The following is a 19,881-nucleotide window of genomic DNA, read 5'->3' as shown; positions in this document are numbered from 1 at the left end:
AGCAAAGAAAAAACTGCAGTGTACTTTGGAAATGTGAATGATGAGGTGCAGGAGAGAATTGTACAAGTAACTGGATTTCAAAAGGGTGCTTTCCCTTTTAGATATCTAGGGATTCCCATTACATCTAAAAGAATCACAAAGGCTGATTGTGATATGCTGACAGATAGAATGCTGAAAAGAATCCTGTGCTGGAGTTCGAGAAATTTATCTTATGTTGTAAGGGTTGTTTTAGTGAATTCAGTACTTCTGAGTTTACACATATATTGGGCTCAAATTTTTTTTATCCCAAAAGGTGTTATGTTGAGAATTACACATATATGCAGAGCATTCTTGTGGGAGGGGAAGGTAGTACTCCACAAAACTCCTCCTGTAGCTTGGGTAGATCTGTGTAATAAGTCCAAGAAAGATGGAGGATTGGGTATAAGAGATTGCATACAGTGAAACTTAGCAGCCATGGAGAAATATGTGTGGCAGGTTTCTCATAAGGAAGATCTCTTGTGGATAAAATGGATTCACTATGTGTACATTAAACAACAAGATTGGTGGGGGTATTCTGCTCCTGCAACAGCCAGTTGGAGGTGGAAAGCAATTTGTAAGGCAAAGGAGAATTTCGAGCAGGCTTATAACAACAACAAATGGCTGGATGGTTCTAGAGAGTATACCATCAAAGATGGTTATAAGTGGTTAATGGGTGATTTACCAAGAGTAAGATGGCACTTTTGGGTCTGGAATTCATATAATATTAGAAAGCACTCATTTATGGGGTGGCTTGCTACCCTAAGTTAATTGAAGACTAAAGATAAACTATTTCAAGCTGGGGTGTGCAGTGATCAGGATTGTTTGCTGTGTATTCAAGGTCAGGATTCCTGCTCTCATCTCTTTTTTTACTGTCAGTATAGTAGTAAAGTCACTCAGGTCTTGGAATGGTTGGGGTTGGCTTCTCACCAGCAGGAAAACTTGTATGTGAATTGGAAAAAATGGGGAAGGAAATATAATAGCACAGTTAAGAAGAAGTTTTGTTATGCTACTACAGCTGCAACTGTGTATTATATTTGGTATGCTAGGAATACTGCTCATTGGGAGCAGATGGTTATTCATCCTGATCAGATTGTCAGAATGGTGAAGAAGGAAGTTACCAGCAGAGTGGCTCTATTACAGAAGAAAAATTGGAAGAATGCAGAAAAGGAATGGGTTATTGCAAGGAGAAATTTATTGTAATGCAGCTGTGATGAAGTGCCATGGGTTGTTCTTGTAGCTTTGTAGTAGTTTGTGTTTTGTGTTTTTCTGTTGATGTTTTGATTGTTGTTTGGTGATGCTGTAATGCTTTTTTGGTAATAAAATCTCTTACCTTTACCAAAAAAAATAATATACTTTATGTCCTTTAATTGATTTCTTATCAGAAATCCAAACTTATGCTTTCATACTCTATCAATCAATCCCATATATTGTCATACACAAACCCTTTTCAGGCAATAAATAACATAACAACTTTCACCATAACGATTCCTTATCGGGAATCCAATAATAAGATATGATTCCTTATCAAGAATCCAACATCTGTGCAACTTACCATGATATGCTTCCGTATCAGGAAACCAATATCGATATTCATATTCAAATATTGAATAAAAATTCATTACTTACATGATATGATTCCTTATCGGGAAACCAATATCGAAACAACTTACCACGATACGATTCCTTATCGGGAATCCAATATCGGTATAACTTTCACAATTTGAGATAACTTTCTTTTAACCATGGGGAAAAAGAACGCAGCGGAGGAGACAAAGCTTACACTCTGACACTGGGGGTCGTCACCTAACCATTCGCTTTACTTTTGGCCAATAACCGCGACTAGTCTGGAGTACATTTTTCCCCTGATTCAATCAGCCATCCCCATGTTTCACATTACCTGATATTTCACCCGATTATCGCCCCATAGAGCAATTAGCAGGTTTCCTGTGGGGCCCCCAAGGTTCACAGTACATGGACCATGGGGCACTATTAGTGTCACCTTATCCGTCGACTTAGATAAGGCTAATTTCCCCTTTTAGATTCCTTTCGATTATCGTTCATAACTCAATCTGATCATTCATATAACTCATCCAATAATATTAGTAATTCTTATCATCTTTTGAACAGCTAACCACACTAATAGACTTGACTTTAGACAGGTATACTCATTTATCATAGTACCTTTAAACATATTTCAAGTTTAATATTATACAATTACGTTCAACTCAATTTCCAATTATATAACTTATAATCACAATCATATTTAAGAACATATTCATCACAATGACAAAAGTCTCTCAATTAGGATTGACTAACAAGAGGTACTAAACCACTTACACTTAATTCATACTCTTGCATATGAATAGTTTATATTCTTTTACACACTTTATGATTATCAGTCTTCATTTACCTCAACAATGATAATAACCGTTATCAAGCACCAACAACAATTACCATAGGTTTCTCTCTTAGAATTAACTAAGGAGAGTTAACTTAAACACTACTCTCAAGGTTCATTAATGAAAAGTTGATTAATGAAAATAATTAAATATGCTTCATACTATACCATTTATTGAATTTCAAATAGCAAATTCAATAACAAAATCAGTTTACATAACATACTCGTAATCATACAAATGGAGTCTGCATCATTCCAATTAGGAAGTTATGCAACGATATAAGTGGAGCTTCTTTTAAGAAATTTAAGAACTTATACTCACACAAACTCTTGCACTAACTTGTTTTAGTGAACGCTAATTGAATAGTCTGGTTTTCCCATTAACAATTATTAAACCCAAAATCTCATTTTAGCGAACACGAGTCAAATTGTCTAGCTTTATTATATTATTCCATTTGTAGTTATCGAACAAAAATACTTTATTAAATAAATCTTCACTAATCTAATTCATAGTTAGGTAAACTAACTCCCATACTCTTGAGATTATTAACAATGATTAGTCAATCATTTTAGACCTATTTTCCTAAGTAGCACCAATATGGATACAGGGACGGATACGAGTACAGGAACAGAAAACGGGAAAATGAAAATTTCTAAAAACGGGTACGGCTTGGATTCGGGAAAAAAAATATTTAATGAATAATATTACAAAAAAAATTCATACACATAATCTCAAAAAAAAATTGGTGCAAAAAACATTAAACGAAATATAAATAAAAATTTAAAGTTTATATGGGGTTATAAAGTTATAAGTTATAGATGATTAGGTTCAAATAAAAACATAAAAGAAAGAAAAGAAACAAATAAATTGAACAAGGGAAAGTCAAAGGGCTGCTAACTTGCAGCACACTATAGGCAATAACTATAAAAAAAAACAAGTGTTAGACAACTGTATTCCAGTATTAGCACTGCCCCCTCTTTCAAGTGAATTAATTCTTTAACCCTTCCCTTCCCCCTCCCCCTCCCCCTCCCCCTCCCCCTCCCCATTTTCAAATAAAAAAAAATGTAAACCAGTAGAAGCTTCCGCACCGCAGCATGAATCTCGATGAATCCCGCCAGCATGGGGACGTCATAAAGCTTCGAATCCTGTCCCCAAGACGTCCCCAACGTTTTCTCTTGCCGTCCCCAACAACACCGGTCGTCTCCAAGTTCCGGATACGGCTTGGGGACGTATTTTTGCTGTATCCGTCCCGTCCCCGACTCGTACCCGTCCCGGGTACAGGATACGACAGGTGGGAGAAGTACCCATGCTTCATAGCTATTTTCATCTCCAAGCAACTCACATTATTTATTTCAAAGTCAATCAAATTGGATCTACAAGTTGACTTTAATTAACTCCACTCTTAATCATTTGCAAAGAAATAGCTAATATTATACTTTAGAACGCTTTGCTAAAATAAAAGTACTTCATTAAAGTACTAGACTTACTTGGTGAGTATTATGAAAGGAAATGAACATCTCACTTCCCTTTTAGTTAGACCTGGCAATCGGACCAATCGGATCGGATTCGGACTCGGACCTGGCCAATTCAAATCAGACCGTTTTTGGATCAAGTAACATTCGGACTAGGATCGGACCGTTTCGGATTGGGTCATCGTTCGGACTATTATTTCGGATCGGAATCGGACCGGACCAATTCAAATCGGACCGTTCTCGGATCAAATTACATTCGAACCGGGATCGGACCGGATCAGATCGTTTCGGATTGGGTTATCGTTCGGACTATTATTTCGGATCGGAATCGGACTATGGTGGAATGAATAGAATACTTATGCCAATGATATTTTTTTTATATAAAAAAGGGGTAAGTTTCGGGAATTTCAGATCAAAGCCTAATCGAAACCAATAATTTCGGATTGGTTTACCTTCGAGTCAGATCAGTTTTAGATCGGGTCAGATCGGTTTCGGATCGGGTAAGATTATATCGGATCATTCAGATTCGGATGAGTTTCGGATCAAGATTATTTCGGATCGGGATTCGGACCGGATCGGGACCGTTTCGGATTCGGATCAAGGTTCAGACCGTCTCGTTCGGACCCAGATCGGACCATGGATCGGATATTTTGGGCCGGATTTTCGGATCAGGACCAACTTTGCCAAGTCTACTTTTAGTATCTCCAAATAGGTGTTCTAACTTAACCATATTAATGTGTTTATAGGGTATTACTTTATCACATTAACTCAGGTATACTAGCAGATGGACCTCGCAATAGAGTTTACTTCTAACAATCTTGGTATTATCAACATTTAATTAATCCTTTTCCTTCCTTTAGTTAACTTAACTCACATAATCAATTCATTCTTAATTAAAGTTTAGGTAAACAGTTTTTAACTAATTAACATATAGCTGTATAACTTCTTTACTCTATGCTTATAAGTAGTAATGAACTCAAACTACGACTGTAGTTGATAACATGAATACGATTTAAGGTTTAGCAACTTCCTATCAACATTAGAATACAGAAAGATAAATCGCCTCTGACTAACTCTTAACATTTCAATTCTTTAACTGTTAACTAATAATAAGTATTTCTCATCTAGCTTACTTATGTGAAACTAACTCAAATCACTTTCCTTAAATAAGAATCATCCCTCATAAGTCTAATAACAACTCGTTGATTAGGAGACAACTAAACTAACATATTCACTCTTATGCTAATAGCCTCCTTAGAATAATCATGGCTTCTCAAATAATTCTTCGCTCCATAACTCAATCCATGATTCCACTTTAATAATATTAAGTAATATCAATTATCACTTCTCAATAATTATCTAATCAAGTAAACTAATCCAAGTAATATCCACAATGATTTCTTATTACTCTTAATATAAAACATCTTACTAATCTAGATGACAACCTCTTATCAAATAGATATATAATTCCCTCATATAACTTACAATTCAATATAACTAGAACTAGGCTTCCATTAATCAAACTAAACTAACACATTTTACTAAACTAATTAGAACTTATAATCACAAATAATTTCCAAAACTAACAATACTTCAACTTAATTTATCACTTGACTTAAGAAACAATTCAAAACTAAGTTTACCAACCACGATTAACAATCCAATAATACAACACTTATGCAATCACCCAACCCAAACACAATGAATCGAAAATAAGAATTCACACCCAACCCTAGTTTCTTCAAGGATTAACATTGACCAAGTCTTTCGAATTAATTCAAGTAATACTAAAAATTAGCATAGTTGTAATACTTACAATAACTCAAGAAATCAAATTCAAACATCAACAATTAATACCCCAAATTTCAGAATCTCAATAATAACTTCTGACATGAAAATAATAGTAAGAGAAGAAGAGGAGGGTATAGTACCACTAAGTCATGGCCACATCAAGAGGCCAGGCGAGCAAGGAAGAGGCTGATCCGACGAGCTACGAATCGTGGTGGCCAAACCAGAGCAACGGCGGCACCACCGTCGCAACGACAGCGACGACAACAACGGCAGCAACAACGACTAACATCAGCAACACAACGTCAACACAACACAACACAATAGAGGAGAGAGAAGGCAACCTCGACATCACCAACAACAATTCTGACAGTAGCTGCAGCGAGGCACACCACGCATCAATGGCAAGGTAACGGCGAGGGAACAATGAGTAGGAAAGGTCGACGAGAAGGCAAGCGAACAAAGGAGCGAGAGCGTGTCGAGGGAAGAGAGAGAAAACTCGAACAACTAAACAACTAAAGCACCGACGACCAGAGAACAAGCTCAGGTAAGCTTAAGGGGAACACCGACGAGGCACAATGATGGACTGAGAGCAAAGAATCAGAGGTTTCTACGGGGAGGAGAGAGATAAGAGTACTCCCAGTGGTTGCCCTCCTTGTGGGTTAGAAGGAGAGAGAGTGTAAAAATATTATTAGTTTATTAGGAGAGAGAAAAAAGTCGGGCAAAAAATTGATGCCCAGCTCTTCATGATGGACTAAGAAAAAGAGGAGCAAAAAAGGAATTGGAGGAAAGAGAAAATATGGTGGGGTAGGTGGAAGAGTGAGAAAGTAATAGAATAATCAATGACCCCAAACTATAGGGCAACCATTGGTTGTGCTCTAAGGGTTATGGGTTTTCACGATTTGGGGGTTTCAGTTTTGGGGTATGGGGTTTTGAGAGACACGGGGGATAGAGAAGGAAGTGTTGAGGTTTTGTTCCATCCAAACAAACCAACAAAGGGGAAAAAGAATTAAAGGACTTCCTATTTGACCAAATACCGCTCAATTTAGTCACACATGAAATCCAAAATAATTTTAATAATAATAACAATATTAATCTCATATAATTTAACAATTAAATACATTACAACACGACAAATAAAAAATAGCACTCCACAACTCAAATAAAATAAGAATTTTCGGAACATAATTAACATAGTAAGTATAATCAACATTTAAATAAACGTTCTTAAAAAACAGGACTATTACAGTGGGCTGACCAGGCTCACGCTCACGTCTTGATGGGGCTGCCCTTGACACTTCCTTCCTATTTAGGATTTCTCGGGCATCCATCTCCCCCTTACAAAGTCGGTTCTCTTCGATTGTCTGACGGGAGTCCCTCCGCCAACGTTTTGTTCGAGGCGGTCTTTGTTCTGTCTAAGGGGGTCTCTGAGTTGACTGAGGGGGGTCTTTGCTCTCTTGGTTGTTCATGCCTCCGCGCCGACGGCTGAGGGAGTCCAATGACATTTGATCTTTGCATCCGAGAGGCTCCTTCCCTCACCTCCACCTTGTCCCCCACTTTGAAGAGTGGCCAACATGGCCCTTCAGTTCCGTTCAATGTTTTGGTTAAGCTAGTCCGCTATCCTCTAGAGTTCAGCAAGCAGAGGAGGTTGTGGATGAGGGGGTCCAGCTGGCTGAGGCTGAGGCTAAGGCCCATGCTCTGGCGGATATCTAGGGCTCTCCTCTTCATGAGGGTCGAGTGTCTCAACGGTAGGTGTGCGATGAAAAGGTGGATTAGGTTCTGGTTGAGGAGCTTTACGATTTCGGCGGATCGATGCCATTTAAGCTCTCGGTTGTGGCTTGAGATTGTTGTTTCCCCATTGATGGCGCCAAACTGTTTCTGTTATAAAACGTGAATTAGTGTTGAAGGAGAAGTCAACAAAATGTTGAGAGGATACGAGAGGTCCAATGGGTCTTGACACCGGTAAACCTGCAAAGCACACGGAGAAACTACCCCAGGGGTTTTTTTGGGAACGCCCCTCTGACGCTTAAGTTAGTAATTGAGTTGGAGAGAGAAAACAGTACTAGTAGAGAGAGATGCTCTAGGTTTTAGGTGAAAATTGAATATATTTCGACTGATGGGACAACCACTATTTATAGCGGGGTTATGAAATTCAATATATTAGGATATTTAGGTCAACTCCAATTGGTGGAGGTTTGATGGTCCTAGAAATAGGGGTATCTTAGTATTTTTATCGGGCATGGGCTGGTCCGAGAAATGGGCTCAAACAATAACGTAAATCAAATATGTGTAATTATGCAGATAACTGAAGCGAACTTACAGTACTAAAGCAAAATCTAAACTAATATAAGAATCTCCTTAGTATGATATTGAATTATTGCCTCCCAGACTACATCGTCAAAAACTTGGTCGACCCAAAATACACCTTCAATATCTGCAAGTGTACGGGTCGAGCATAATAGTATAAGTGAGCAAGGTATCGTCTCCCACAAGGAGGTGTAATAAACTATCAAATTGAATAGATCTAAGATCTTTTCTATCTGTATTCGAAATTCAAAAATAAAATCCAAAAAATATTTTGTTCAAATTTTTTCCTAATGATTTATTTCTATTAATATCTCTTAATATCTCTCAAGTTAGTTAGGGAGTTATTATCTTTTATTTTCTTTCTTATCTTTTTTTCTCTCTCCTCTTACAACCGTGTATATTACACGTTTTTTTTCCTCTTCAACTTCATTGTTCCTCTTTTAATCAAACCCCAAATCGCCATTTTTCCAAAACTCACCTATTCATCACCCATAAAAACTGCCCAACTCTTCAAAATGGTAAGAACAAGAAATTTTCATCTCAACACCCAACAAAAAGCTGAAAAACCCTCTCGTTTAACCTCCATAGAATCTCCAACTCTTTGGCTTCCAAATTCTTGTTAAAGAGACCAAATCTTGTAGGACATGTGTTCCTATAATGACCAGTGTTCCCACAAAGCATACAAACTTTATAACTTGGCAAATCAACTCTCTTTTTAGGTTTCTCATGTTTCTTTCTGTGATTAAAACCAAGACCTTCAGTACGTGTTGTTTATGGGTTTTTAATCCAATTGGGAATGGGAAGAAATTTAGTTCCCCTTCAAGCTTAAGTTTTGTTCCTACTTAAGTTTAGTTCCCCTTCAAGCTCTTTGTTTTCAATTTCCAAAAACGAGACTTGATTTTTTAATTCTATTATTTCAGATCTAAAACTTTGTAAGGGAACTAACGTAATGTCAAAGGAACTCACCTCAGGAACAAATTCTTTTAATTGAGATAACTTAAGGCTTAATAAATAGTTCTCATATTTTTACAGTTTCGAAATTCTCATTCACCATTAGATTTTTATCAAACAACTCAAAAAATATTTTCTCAATATCAGTTCGGATACTTTTAAGCCAAGAAATATGTTCCTTTGCAACTACTAAAGCATTTTCACTTTGGTTCAATTTAGTAGACTCATCTTTGCAATCATTCACAACATCAACAATAAAATCAAATAATTGCTCTTTACTCAAACAATTAAGACGAGATTTAATAGTGTCTAAACTTGCATCAAGAGATTCAATCTCTTCGTCAGATTCGTAAATAGCCATGAGACAAAACTTTGTTGTTTCTTCAGAAGATTGAGGATCTTCTTCTTCCTCGGAGTTAGTATCTCCCCATGCAGCAACCATAGCTTTCTTCATATCAGATCTGGTATAGGAACTCTTGTATTCCGTGTTCCTATCTTTGCTTCGTTCCCTTCCTTTGCCTTTGTCTTGTTCCCATTGAGGACACTATTTGATAAAAAGATCGGAACTGCACACTTATGACAAACAGGTTTATTAGTGTATTTCTTATTTTTACCTTTATTGTCTCCATTCTTCATGTTCCTCAAAATTTTCTTGAATTTTCGGACCATAAGAGCGGATTCTTCTTCGTCAATTTTCGAGTCATCACTTTCATCGACTTTCAAGGCAATCGACTTCTGTTTGGACATGTCACCATTCTCAGTGTCCAAATATAGCTCGTGTGTCATAAGGGAATCAACAAGTTGTTCTAGATTGAACATAGTAAAGTCCTTAGTTTATTATAAGGTTGTAACCTTAGCCATCCCACGATTCTTAGGAAGACACCTTAGGATCTTTCGTACCTGTTCCTCAAATGTGATTTCTTTTCCAAGAGAGGTTAGCTCATTAATAATATTAGTAAGCGTGTAAACATCTCTTGAATGGATTCCTTAGATTTCATTTATAAAATTTCATATTGATTCATTAAAAGATTGATCTTTGATCTCTTAACTTCACTCGTACCTTCAAAAAATGAATGACTTCAAGAAGATCTCAAATTTGTTTTGCGGTTTTGCATCCCATGACATGATTATGTTCATGAGGTCCAAGATCACAATGAAGCAGTTTACTAACAAGAGCATTGATTTCCATTTTTTTGAAATCTTCTTTCTCGAATTCAGTTATGGATTTAGGAATTACCTGATTTTTATCGTTAGTGGTAGTGACTTCAAAATCGCCTACCTCTATTACTCTCCATACCTGATCGTTGTTGCTTTGATGAAGATCTCCATTATGTTCTTCCAGTAGGTGTAGAACTTGTCGTTGAACATTAATGGCTTATGAGTAAAGTACCCTTCGTGTAGTTTATCTCTAGTATTCATATTTTCATATTTTTCAAGATCTTGAACTCAACAGGGTTTTTTATGTTTTTAGAGTTCTTGCTCTGATATCAATGGTTGTATAATTTGAGAACTATAAGGGGGGGTGGTTTGAATTATAGTGAAAGAATAAGCGTAATTTTTTACGGAATTAAAAGTTAGATAGGGAACACACTATGGGAACACAAGAGATTTTAGCGAGGAAAAACTTCCTAGGCCCAATAGGAAGAAACAACCTCGACCACAAGGAATTTTACCTCAAAATTTCCACTAAGGCAAAAAATTTTGTGACAAACCTATTAATTCTCTCTGACCACAACCGGAGTTCCTAAACTCAAGCTCCCAACAACTATTGTTTCTCTCAAACTTCACTCGAAGTTCATTTTTTTTTTCCCTTTGTCTTGCTTCACTTAAAGCTTTCTCGCACTTACAGGAGTTCACTCAAACCCTTTAACCAAATGAATACAATTTCTAATAATAATGGAAGAGTAAAAACAAAAGATAGTAAGTATGAAATCTCTTAGGAACACGGCACTGACACTTTAGACAACTTAGGATATTTTAAGCTATGTCAAACAGAAATTAATCTTGGGATTAGGCGCCTATTTATAGAGTAAGTAGTCATGAATTATTTTACCACCAATTAACGCACTAACCCCATGATCTCCATTAATTTAATTCCTTGGAAACTAAGAAGCTAACCCACTAACTTATTTAAAACGTGTAGCAATAAGTATTACGTGATAAGTGGTTACTTGGGGAATAATTAAACCTTTTTAAAAAAAATCAATTTCAGAAAAATATATTTTCCATTTATTTTAAATACACACGAAAATCAGATTTTATTTAAAGAAGAAAATCTTTTTATTTATTTAAAATAAAAGATAAGATTTTAAAATAGAATAATATCTTTTTCAATTAAAAGAAACTATTTAAAAATATTTTCTTAACTAATTCCCTAAAATTGTGGATCTAGGCCAAACTAAACTAGGATCCCTAATTTACTGTTATTTTCTCAACACAAATTAAGCGCTCAAAATTAATTTGGTTTAGGTGTTCCTAATTCTGTTTCTAAGTCAATTCCCAAATAAAGTTCCTAAACTATTCCAGTGTTTGTTCCTGTCATGGGAACAGAACTAAGTTCCTTTGAGAATACAACACCAAACATCTTTTACCTTTACTTGACCTTAACATGAAGAATGTAATGCACCCTAATGCACTCAAATCTTCATTCCAAGCTTGATTATTCATCTCATGAACATCTTCATTTCGATCTTGATTAATTCTCCTTTCTTCAATCTTCGATCAAGTATTCTCTTTGCTCTTCAATGAATAACCTAACAACATCATACATAAAATAATACAAGTATATCTTTTGTAATTAAGTCATCTTCAAAATTTAGGGTCAACATATATCATACTATAATCCAAAACTGTAAATATTACATTTTAAATCTTAATTAATAATATGAAAATTATTAAATATACTAAATCAACCATTATAATTTAATTGAAAATCATAACTATTTAGCTAAATACCATAACAAATAGTAGTTAATTCAAAAAAAATTATTGATGGATAAACTTAGTTTATAGGCTGTAATCATAATTTACTTCACTTGTGTTCCTTACAAAAGTCAAGTAATAACTCGAGAGATTTTATGAAAAGATGAACGAAATATAGATACAAACTACCATCATAGAATAAAATTGATTTTAGATGGTCAAATTTAAGTTAGATTCAAGTACCAAAGCTTCGGGAGCTCTGGTGATTGAACTGGACTGCTAAAAAGCATTTTAATAGTGGCATAGGGACCCAGTGGCAGATCTAGAAATTAAACCATGTGGGTTCGGAGTTGTTCGAGCATAAATTCTAAATTACATTTTACTATTTGGAGTTGTACATTCTTTAAAGAAAAGAAAAACTTTTAGCAATTGCTTAAGCAAGGAAAATGGGAAAAAATATCATATTCATTATCTTCTACTATTCTAGTATATCGTGGGAGGGAGAGATTTATACACTAGTACGGAATCGACGATTTGTGTCTGATGCAAGACCTACATTTGCTCGGACATGGGTCCGACACCACAAGCCTCAATGCAATTTATAAAGAGATAATTTGCGTCGTGTCAGGACACAATGCAAATATTAAGCTATTTGCATCGGACTTAAACAATGTCCAACGCACATGACCCTTGAGCCCCACTACGGAACAACGCCACCAACACCATTTTGTGTCGCATGTTGGACCATGTGCGACACAAATCAAGCAATTTTTATTAAAAAAAAAAGGAATTTGCGTTGGATTTTAACCAACATCTGATGCAAATGGCAGATTATATAGTAAAAAAAATAAAACCAAACCAACCCAGCAACAAGCAAAAAATACTGCACATATGAAACTCAAGTAGAACCAAAACATGATTCTTTATTCTCTACAATAGTTCTATAATCTGAAAACATGAACGAAAATCTAAAATGATAAATTTAACAAATCGTACAAAATAAAACGGAATTACACTAACTTAAATAGCTAAAATCTACAATCGCTTTTATAAATCTTGTTAAAACTAAAACTTTCATATCTACAAAAATCAAAATAGAAAGCTTCGCAACAATTTCTTCGCTTCCTCCATCACATATGCAAATTTAATAAATTTCATTTTAAATAAGTTAAAAAACTGAAAAATACAAGAAATTTCATTGTTGATAGCTTTAAATTTTTTATTTCAAAAAATAAACATAAATATGGAAAAACAAAGAAATTCTAAATAAAATCTGAATTAAAATTACCTAAAAATCGAGAATTCAAAGAAGATGAGTCCTAAGTGCAAAAATTTCTGGAAAGTAATCTTCGTTTCCTCTCCTCTTTGTATTCGTGGTCTTCACCAAAATTGGTACAAAGGATGAGGGGAGAAATTTTTCTTATGTTCGTGCTTGCCGTATATGTTAGTTTCTCTCTCCTCTTTGTGTTCGTGCTCGCCGGAATTGGTAAATCGAACCAAATAATGAATGCACTCGTCGGCGAGATCTGTATACCGGAGATCCCCTTTTATCTTCGTGAAAGAACACCGCAAACGCTTTCGTTGTTGAGATTCGAAAGAGAGATGAAGTTAGATGAGAGAGAGATGAGATGTGAATAGATGAGAGGGATGAAGTGTTTGATTGATAGAGATGAGGTTTTTGAGTGAGAGAGATGAAGGGTTAATGTGAGAGAGAAAACTGCTAAATAAAGTGTTCGAGTGAAAGAGATGAAACCCTAAACATGCACGTTAAATATGGGAAGCCCATGATTTGCATCGTGTATCGTGGCCCATCTGACGCAAATCATGGCCCAAAACTTATTTTGTGCCATCTGCTTCGCACACTCGGGACAATACTACGCAGATTGTCGGATCCAAAAATCTTGGGCTTTCATAATCTGCATCGAACATTGTCAACATTCGATGCAAATACTATTTGCACCGCACAGTTGGGCACTTGCAACACACATTGTTGGATCATTTCTGTCGCGTGCTCAAGACCGTCTGACGCAAATCTTATCTTTATGGTTATTTGCGACAAATGTTTGTTAAACATCCGAAGCAAATCATATGTTCTTGAATATTTGCGCTAGTCTTTCTTTTGTTCGATGCAAATAAGATGACGCAAATTATCATTTTTTCTACTGGTGATAAATAAAATATAAGTTGGGGGGGGGGGGAGAAGACCCAGAAATAAAATATAAGATGGAGGAAGAAGACACAAACTTCATTTAAGGAGTCGAACTTGCGACTAACAAGTACCCAAAGACTGAACTTTACCGTTGAACCACAGTGGCATGCTTTGAGATATCTCGTGTATTTTGTATATATATGTAACAACCCATATTTTTAAGCAGGTTTAATTAAAAGCTAGTTAATTGATTTAAACTAATTATGATACTTTTATATAACTTGGGGTATTTTGTCAAACAAATTAAGTGTTTTAAAGAGAAAAAAAAAATTTTGTTTCCTCTTTTACGTGGCTTAATAGGGAAAAGCCACCTTACTATTTTGTTGTCAAAACCTTGTTTCATTTCAACCAAAAAAATAAAAGAAGCTCAAAGTCCCAATTTCTCTCTTCCGTGTCTTCTACCCAAAAACACAAAAACCCCAATTCTATTTCTCTCTCTCATCCTGCTCGAGCTCTACCGACGAACGACCGCCGGAATTGTTGCCGCCGTCGTCGCGCTGCTGCTGCCGCTACTGTTGTTGCGGATTTTCTCTCTCCTCTATTATGTTGTTGATTATCGCTGCTGTTTTTTTTTTGTTGTATCCTCTGCTTCGTGGATGTTATGCCACGAATTCCGGTTGATGTCGCTGCTTCTTCGATGATTCTCCGTGCATTTCAGTCGCCGGAAATAAGTTGATGTTGTCTCTTCCTCTCGATTGTTTCATGTTTCAAAGAGAGTTGATTTCAATTGGGAAGGTATAATTTTGAGTATTTTGACTCTTATTCATCAATAGTAATCTGATTTATATAATTATAATAGTTTTGATTTTATAAGTATAACTGAATTTGTTATTGAGTTGGAAAAATCAGATTTTTTTGTTTAAGTAAAAGATTGAATCTTTCATATTGTAATATATATTGAGATGTGATATGAAACTTAATAATCAATTTATGGCTTCTTTCATCTTTTGTTAGAATATAATATGTAGAAGTACTTAAATCAGGTTTTTAGTTTAATATAGGTTGTGAGCTGAATTTTATTGAACATTGTTGTGTGATCGATTAGGGTAGAATTATGATTCTAAGCCATGTAAAATCAATTGGAGAGTTGAGGATTCAAGAATTGGAATCTTGATTTTAGATAATGTAGGAAATGGAATTGGTTATGGTGTTGCTTCCTAGTTTCAGAATACTTTGAGGATAGTTAATAATTATTGTCATTGTGGGCATGTTAAGTTATTTGTTATCTCTTTGGAAAGATGGTAATTGAATGAGATTAGTTTGAGAATCCTAATTAATTATGCTATTTTTGGTTTGAGGTGATTATTGTGGAGTTCAAGCTGGATTTGGATGAATTATGATTCTTGGAGGTCTCGTATTATTGTTATTAAATTTATCTTGAAGTGATCACGTTGAGGTAACCTTTATGTTCAGCAAAAAGTATTTACATGCCCGTATATTTAATTTCGTATATCGTTTATAGTCATGGCCATGGTTATAGATGCGTCTTCATGTATGGATTTGTGAAATGTATATGACTTTTGATATTATTGGAATTGTTCGGAAACTATAAAGTATTCTAAAAATGTGATTTGAGTATGATAATGAGGAAAGGTTTTCGAAATGGTTTTAGCTGGCTTAGCTTATGAACTGAGATGAATAGTGGGCAAGGTACAGGTGGAGTAAAAACAATTCGTATATGAGTTAAGACCAGATAAGGTCGAATATTAAGTTAAGTTATGTTATATAAGCCTGTACTTGCCAGCGATTTATGTAATGTGACTAAGCTATGCCAGCGATATTTTTTTAAAGGATGAATTATTTCCGAACAATTACTAAGTTGTTTCTGATATGAAAAATGTTTACGAACCAAAACCGTTTTGACGGGCTGAAGTAAAGTTACTGAGTTTTCGCTCATTTTAGTTTTGTTTTTGTTTTGTATTTTCTTCTGTAATTTGCAGGTTTGTATTGGGAGCATAGTGGATCAGAAATAAAGAATTGGTGATAAAAATGAAGTTAGATATAGAATATATAATTGTTGAATATTAAGCTCTCATTTGATATTTAAGTATTGTACTGTTTTGGGATTTGAGTAATGTATTATAAATCAGGTATTGGTTTGAGGACGATGTGTTGTGGGCCCTGACCCACAGGTCCAGGATCGTTTTATAGCTATGTTTTCCGCTGCGAGTTAATGTAATTCGAGGTTATTAAGTGTTAATTGAATTTTATGGATGTTAAGTATAATTAGCTAGCAGCTCGGAAGTGCGGGCTGTTACAGGTGGTATCAGAGCATGGTTGTTTCGGAGTTGTCGTGATCTTCATATCATGACATATGAGATTAAGAAAGGTATTAGGATTAGTTAAAATTGATTTGGGTTGTTGAAAATGAGAAATTAAAGGTTGAGTGTTGTGAAATCTGCAAAAAGTGGAAAGTCTATTGGGTTTTAGAATTGAGTAGCTATAAGAGGAAGACCTTATTATATTGATTGAGATCGTGTAAAAGTTTGGAGTTGGAGTTGTGATTATTGGGCTAGGAAGCAATTCATCTTTGAGATATATTCGGCTATGAATTCTTTTGGTTTGATTTTCTGTGAAAATGTATTTAGAAATGTTATTGTTTGAAAAGAACTAAAGTTTTACATTATCTAATTTCGAGGACGAAATTTGTTTTAAGGGTGGTAGAATGTAACAACCCATATTTTTAAGCAGGTTTAATTAAAAGCTAGTTAATTGATTTAAACTAATTATGATACTTTTATATAACTTGGGGTATTTTGTCAAACAAATTAAGTGTTTTAAAGAGAAAAAAAAAATTTTGTTTCCTCTTTTACGTGGCTTAATAGGGAAAAGCCACCTTACTATTTTGTTGTCAAAATTTGTTTCATTTCAACCAAAAAAATAAAAGAAGCTCAAAGTCCCAATTTCTCTCTCTTCCGTGTCTTCTACCCAAAAACACAAAAACCCCAATTCTATTTCTCTCTCTCATCCTGCTCGAGCTCTACCGACGAACGACCGCCGGAATTGTTGCCGCCGTCGTCGCGCTGCTGCTGCCGCTACTGTTGTTGCGGATTTTCTCTCTCCTCTATTATGTTGTTGATTATCGCTGCTGTTTTTTTTTTTTGTTGTATCCTCTGCTTCGTGGATGTTATGCCACGAATTCCGGTTGATGTCGCATCTGCTTCGATGATTCTCCGTGCATTTCAGTCGCCGGAAATAAGTTGATGTTGTCTCTTCCTCTCGATTGTTTCATGTTTCAAAGAGAGTTGATTTCAATTGGGAAGGTATAATTTTGAGTATTTTGACTCTTATTCATCAATAGTAATCTGATTTATATAATTATAATAGTTTTGATTTTCATAAGTATAACTGAATTTGTTATTGAGTTGGAAAAATCAGATTTTTTTGTTTAAGTAAAAGATTGAATCTTTCATATTGTAATATATATTGAGATGTGATATGAAACTTAATAATCAATTTATGGCTTCTTTCATCTTTTGTTAGAATATAATATGTAGAAGTACTTAAATCAGGTTTTTAGTTTAATATAGGTTGTGAGCTGAATTTTATTGAACATTGTTGTGTGATCGATTAGGGGTAGAATTATGATTCTAAGCCATGTAAAATCAATTGGCAGAGTTGAGGATTCAAGAATTGGAATCTTGATTTTAGATAATGTAGGAAATGGAATTGGTTATGGTGTTGCTTCCTAGTTTCAGAATACTTTGAGGATAGTTAATAATTATTGTCATTGTGGGCATGTTAAGTTATTTGTTATCTCTTTGGAAAGATGGTAATTGAATGAGATTAGTTTGAGAATCCTAATTAATTATGCTATTTTTGGTTTGAGGTGATTATTGTGGAGTTCAAGCTGGATTTGGATGAATTATGATTCTTGGAGGTCTCGTATTATTGTTATTAAATTTATCTTGAAGTGATCATCGTTGAGGTAACCTTTATGTTCAGCAAAAAGTATTTACATGCCCGTATATTTAATTTCGTATATCGTTTATAGTCATGGCCATGGTTATAGATGCGTCTTCATGTATGGATTTGTGAAATGTATATGACTTTGTGATATTATTGGAATTGTTCGGAAACTATAAAGTATTCTAAAAATGTGATTTGAGTATGATAATGAGGAAAGGTTTTCGAAATGGTTTTAGCTGGCTTAGCTTATGAACTGAGATGAATAGTGGGCAAGGTACAGGTGGAGTAAAACAATTCGTATATGAGTTAAGACCAGATAAGGTCGAATATTAAGTTAAGTTATGTTATAAGCCTGTACTTGCCAGCGATTTATGTAATGTGACTAAGCTATGCCAGCGATATTTTTTTAAAGGATGAATTATTTCCGAACAATTACTAAGTTGTTTCTGATATGAAAAATGTTTACGAACCAAAACCGTTTTGACGGGCTGAAGTAAAGTTACTGAGTTTTCGCTCATTTTAGTTTTGTTTTTTGTTTTGTATTTTCTTCTGTAATTTGCAGGTTTGTATTGGGAGCATAGTGGATCAGAAATAAAGAATTGGTGATAAAAATGAAGTTAGATATAGATATATAATTGTTGAATATTAAGCTCTCATTTGATATTTAAGTATTGTACTGTTTTGGGATTTGAGTAATGTATTATAAATCAGGTATTGGTTTGAGGACGATGTGTTGTGGGCCCTGACCCACAGGTCCAGGATCGTTTTATAGCTATGTTTTCCGCTGCGAGTTAATGTAATTCGAGGTTATTAAGTGTTAATTGAATTTTATGGATGTTAAGTATAATTAGCTAGCAGCTCGGAAGTGCGGGCTGTTACAGGTGGTATCAGAGCATGGTTGTTTCGGAGTTGTCGTGATCTTCATATCATGACATATGAGATTAAGAAAGGTATTAGGATTAGTTAAAATTGATTTGGGTTGTTGAAAATGAGAAATTAAAGGTTGAGTGTTGTGAAATCTGCAAAAAGTGGAAAGTCTATTGGGTTTTAGAATTGAGTAGCTATAAGAGGAAGACCTTATTATATTGATTGAGATCGTGTAAAAGTTTGGAGTTGGAGTTGTGATTATTGGGCTAGGAAGCAATTCATCTTTGAGATATATTCGGCTATGAATTCTTTTGGTTTGATTTTCTGTGAAAATGTATTTAGAAATGTTATTGTTTGAAAAGAACTAAAGTTTTACATTATCTAATTTCGAGGACGAAATTTGTTTTAAGGGTGGTAGAATGTAACAACCCATATTTTTAAGCAGGTTTAATTAAAAGCTAGTTAATTGATTTAAACTAATTATGATACTTTTATATAACTTGGGGTATTTTGTCAAACAAATTAAGTGTTTTAAAGATAAAAAAAAAATTTTGTTTCCTCTTTTACGTGGCTTAATAGGGAAAAGCCACCTTACTATTTTGTTGTCAAAATCTTGTTTCATTTCAACCAAAAAAATAAAAGAAGCTCAAAGTCCCAATTTCTCTCTCTTCCGTGTCTTCTACCCAAAAACACAAAAACCCCAATTCTATTTCTCTCTCTCATCCTGCTCGAGCTCTACCGACGAACGACCGCCGGAATTGTTGCCGCCGTCGTCGCGCTGCTGCTGCAGCTATTGTTGTTGCGGATTTTCTCTCTCCTCTATTATGTTGTTGATTATCGCTGCTGTTTTTTTTTTGTTGTATCCTCTGCTTCGTGGATGTTATGCCACGAATTCCGGTTGAGTGTGCTGCTTCGATGATTCTCCGTGCATTTCAGTCGCCGGAAATAAGTTGATGTTGTCTCTTCCTCTCGATTGTTTCATGTTTCAAAGAGAGTTGATTTCAATTGGGAAGGTATAATTTTGAGTATTTTGACTCTT

General features: G+C 35.0%; 1 long non-coding RNA gene across 1 annotated transcript; it reads left to right on the top strand.

The window, feature by feature from the left end:
* Positions 1-17,337: 17,337 nt before the first annotated feature.
* LOC125493460 (uncharacterized) lies at positions 17,338-18,806 on the top strand. The gene is made up of 2 exons (XR_008967575.1): positions 17,338-17,994; positions 18,538-18,806. It is a non-coding gene; the product is annotated as an uncharacterized LOC125493460 (long non-coding RNA).
* The last annotated feature ends 1,075 nt before the right edge of the window (positions 18,807-19,881 follow it).

Source organism: Beta vulgaris, chromosome 9 (genome assembly GCF_026745355.1).
Source record: "Beta vulgaris subsp. vulgaris cultivar EL10 chromosome 9, EL10.2, whole genome shotgun sequence".
NCBI classification, from domain to species: domain Eukaryota; kingdom Viridiplantae; phylum Streptophyta; class Magnoliopsida; order Caryophyllales; family Amaranthaceae; genus Beta; species Beta vulgaris.
Note: the sequence above shows the minus strand (reverse complement) of the source record. Positions and strands in the feature narration are given on the sequence as shown.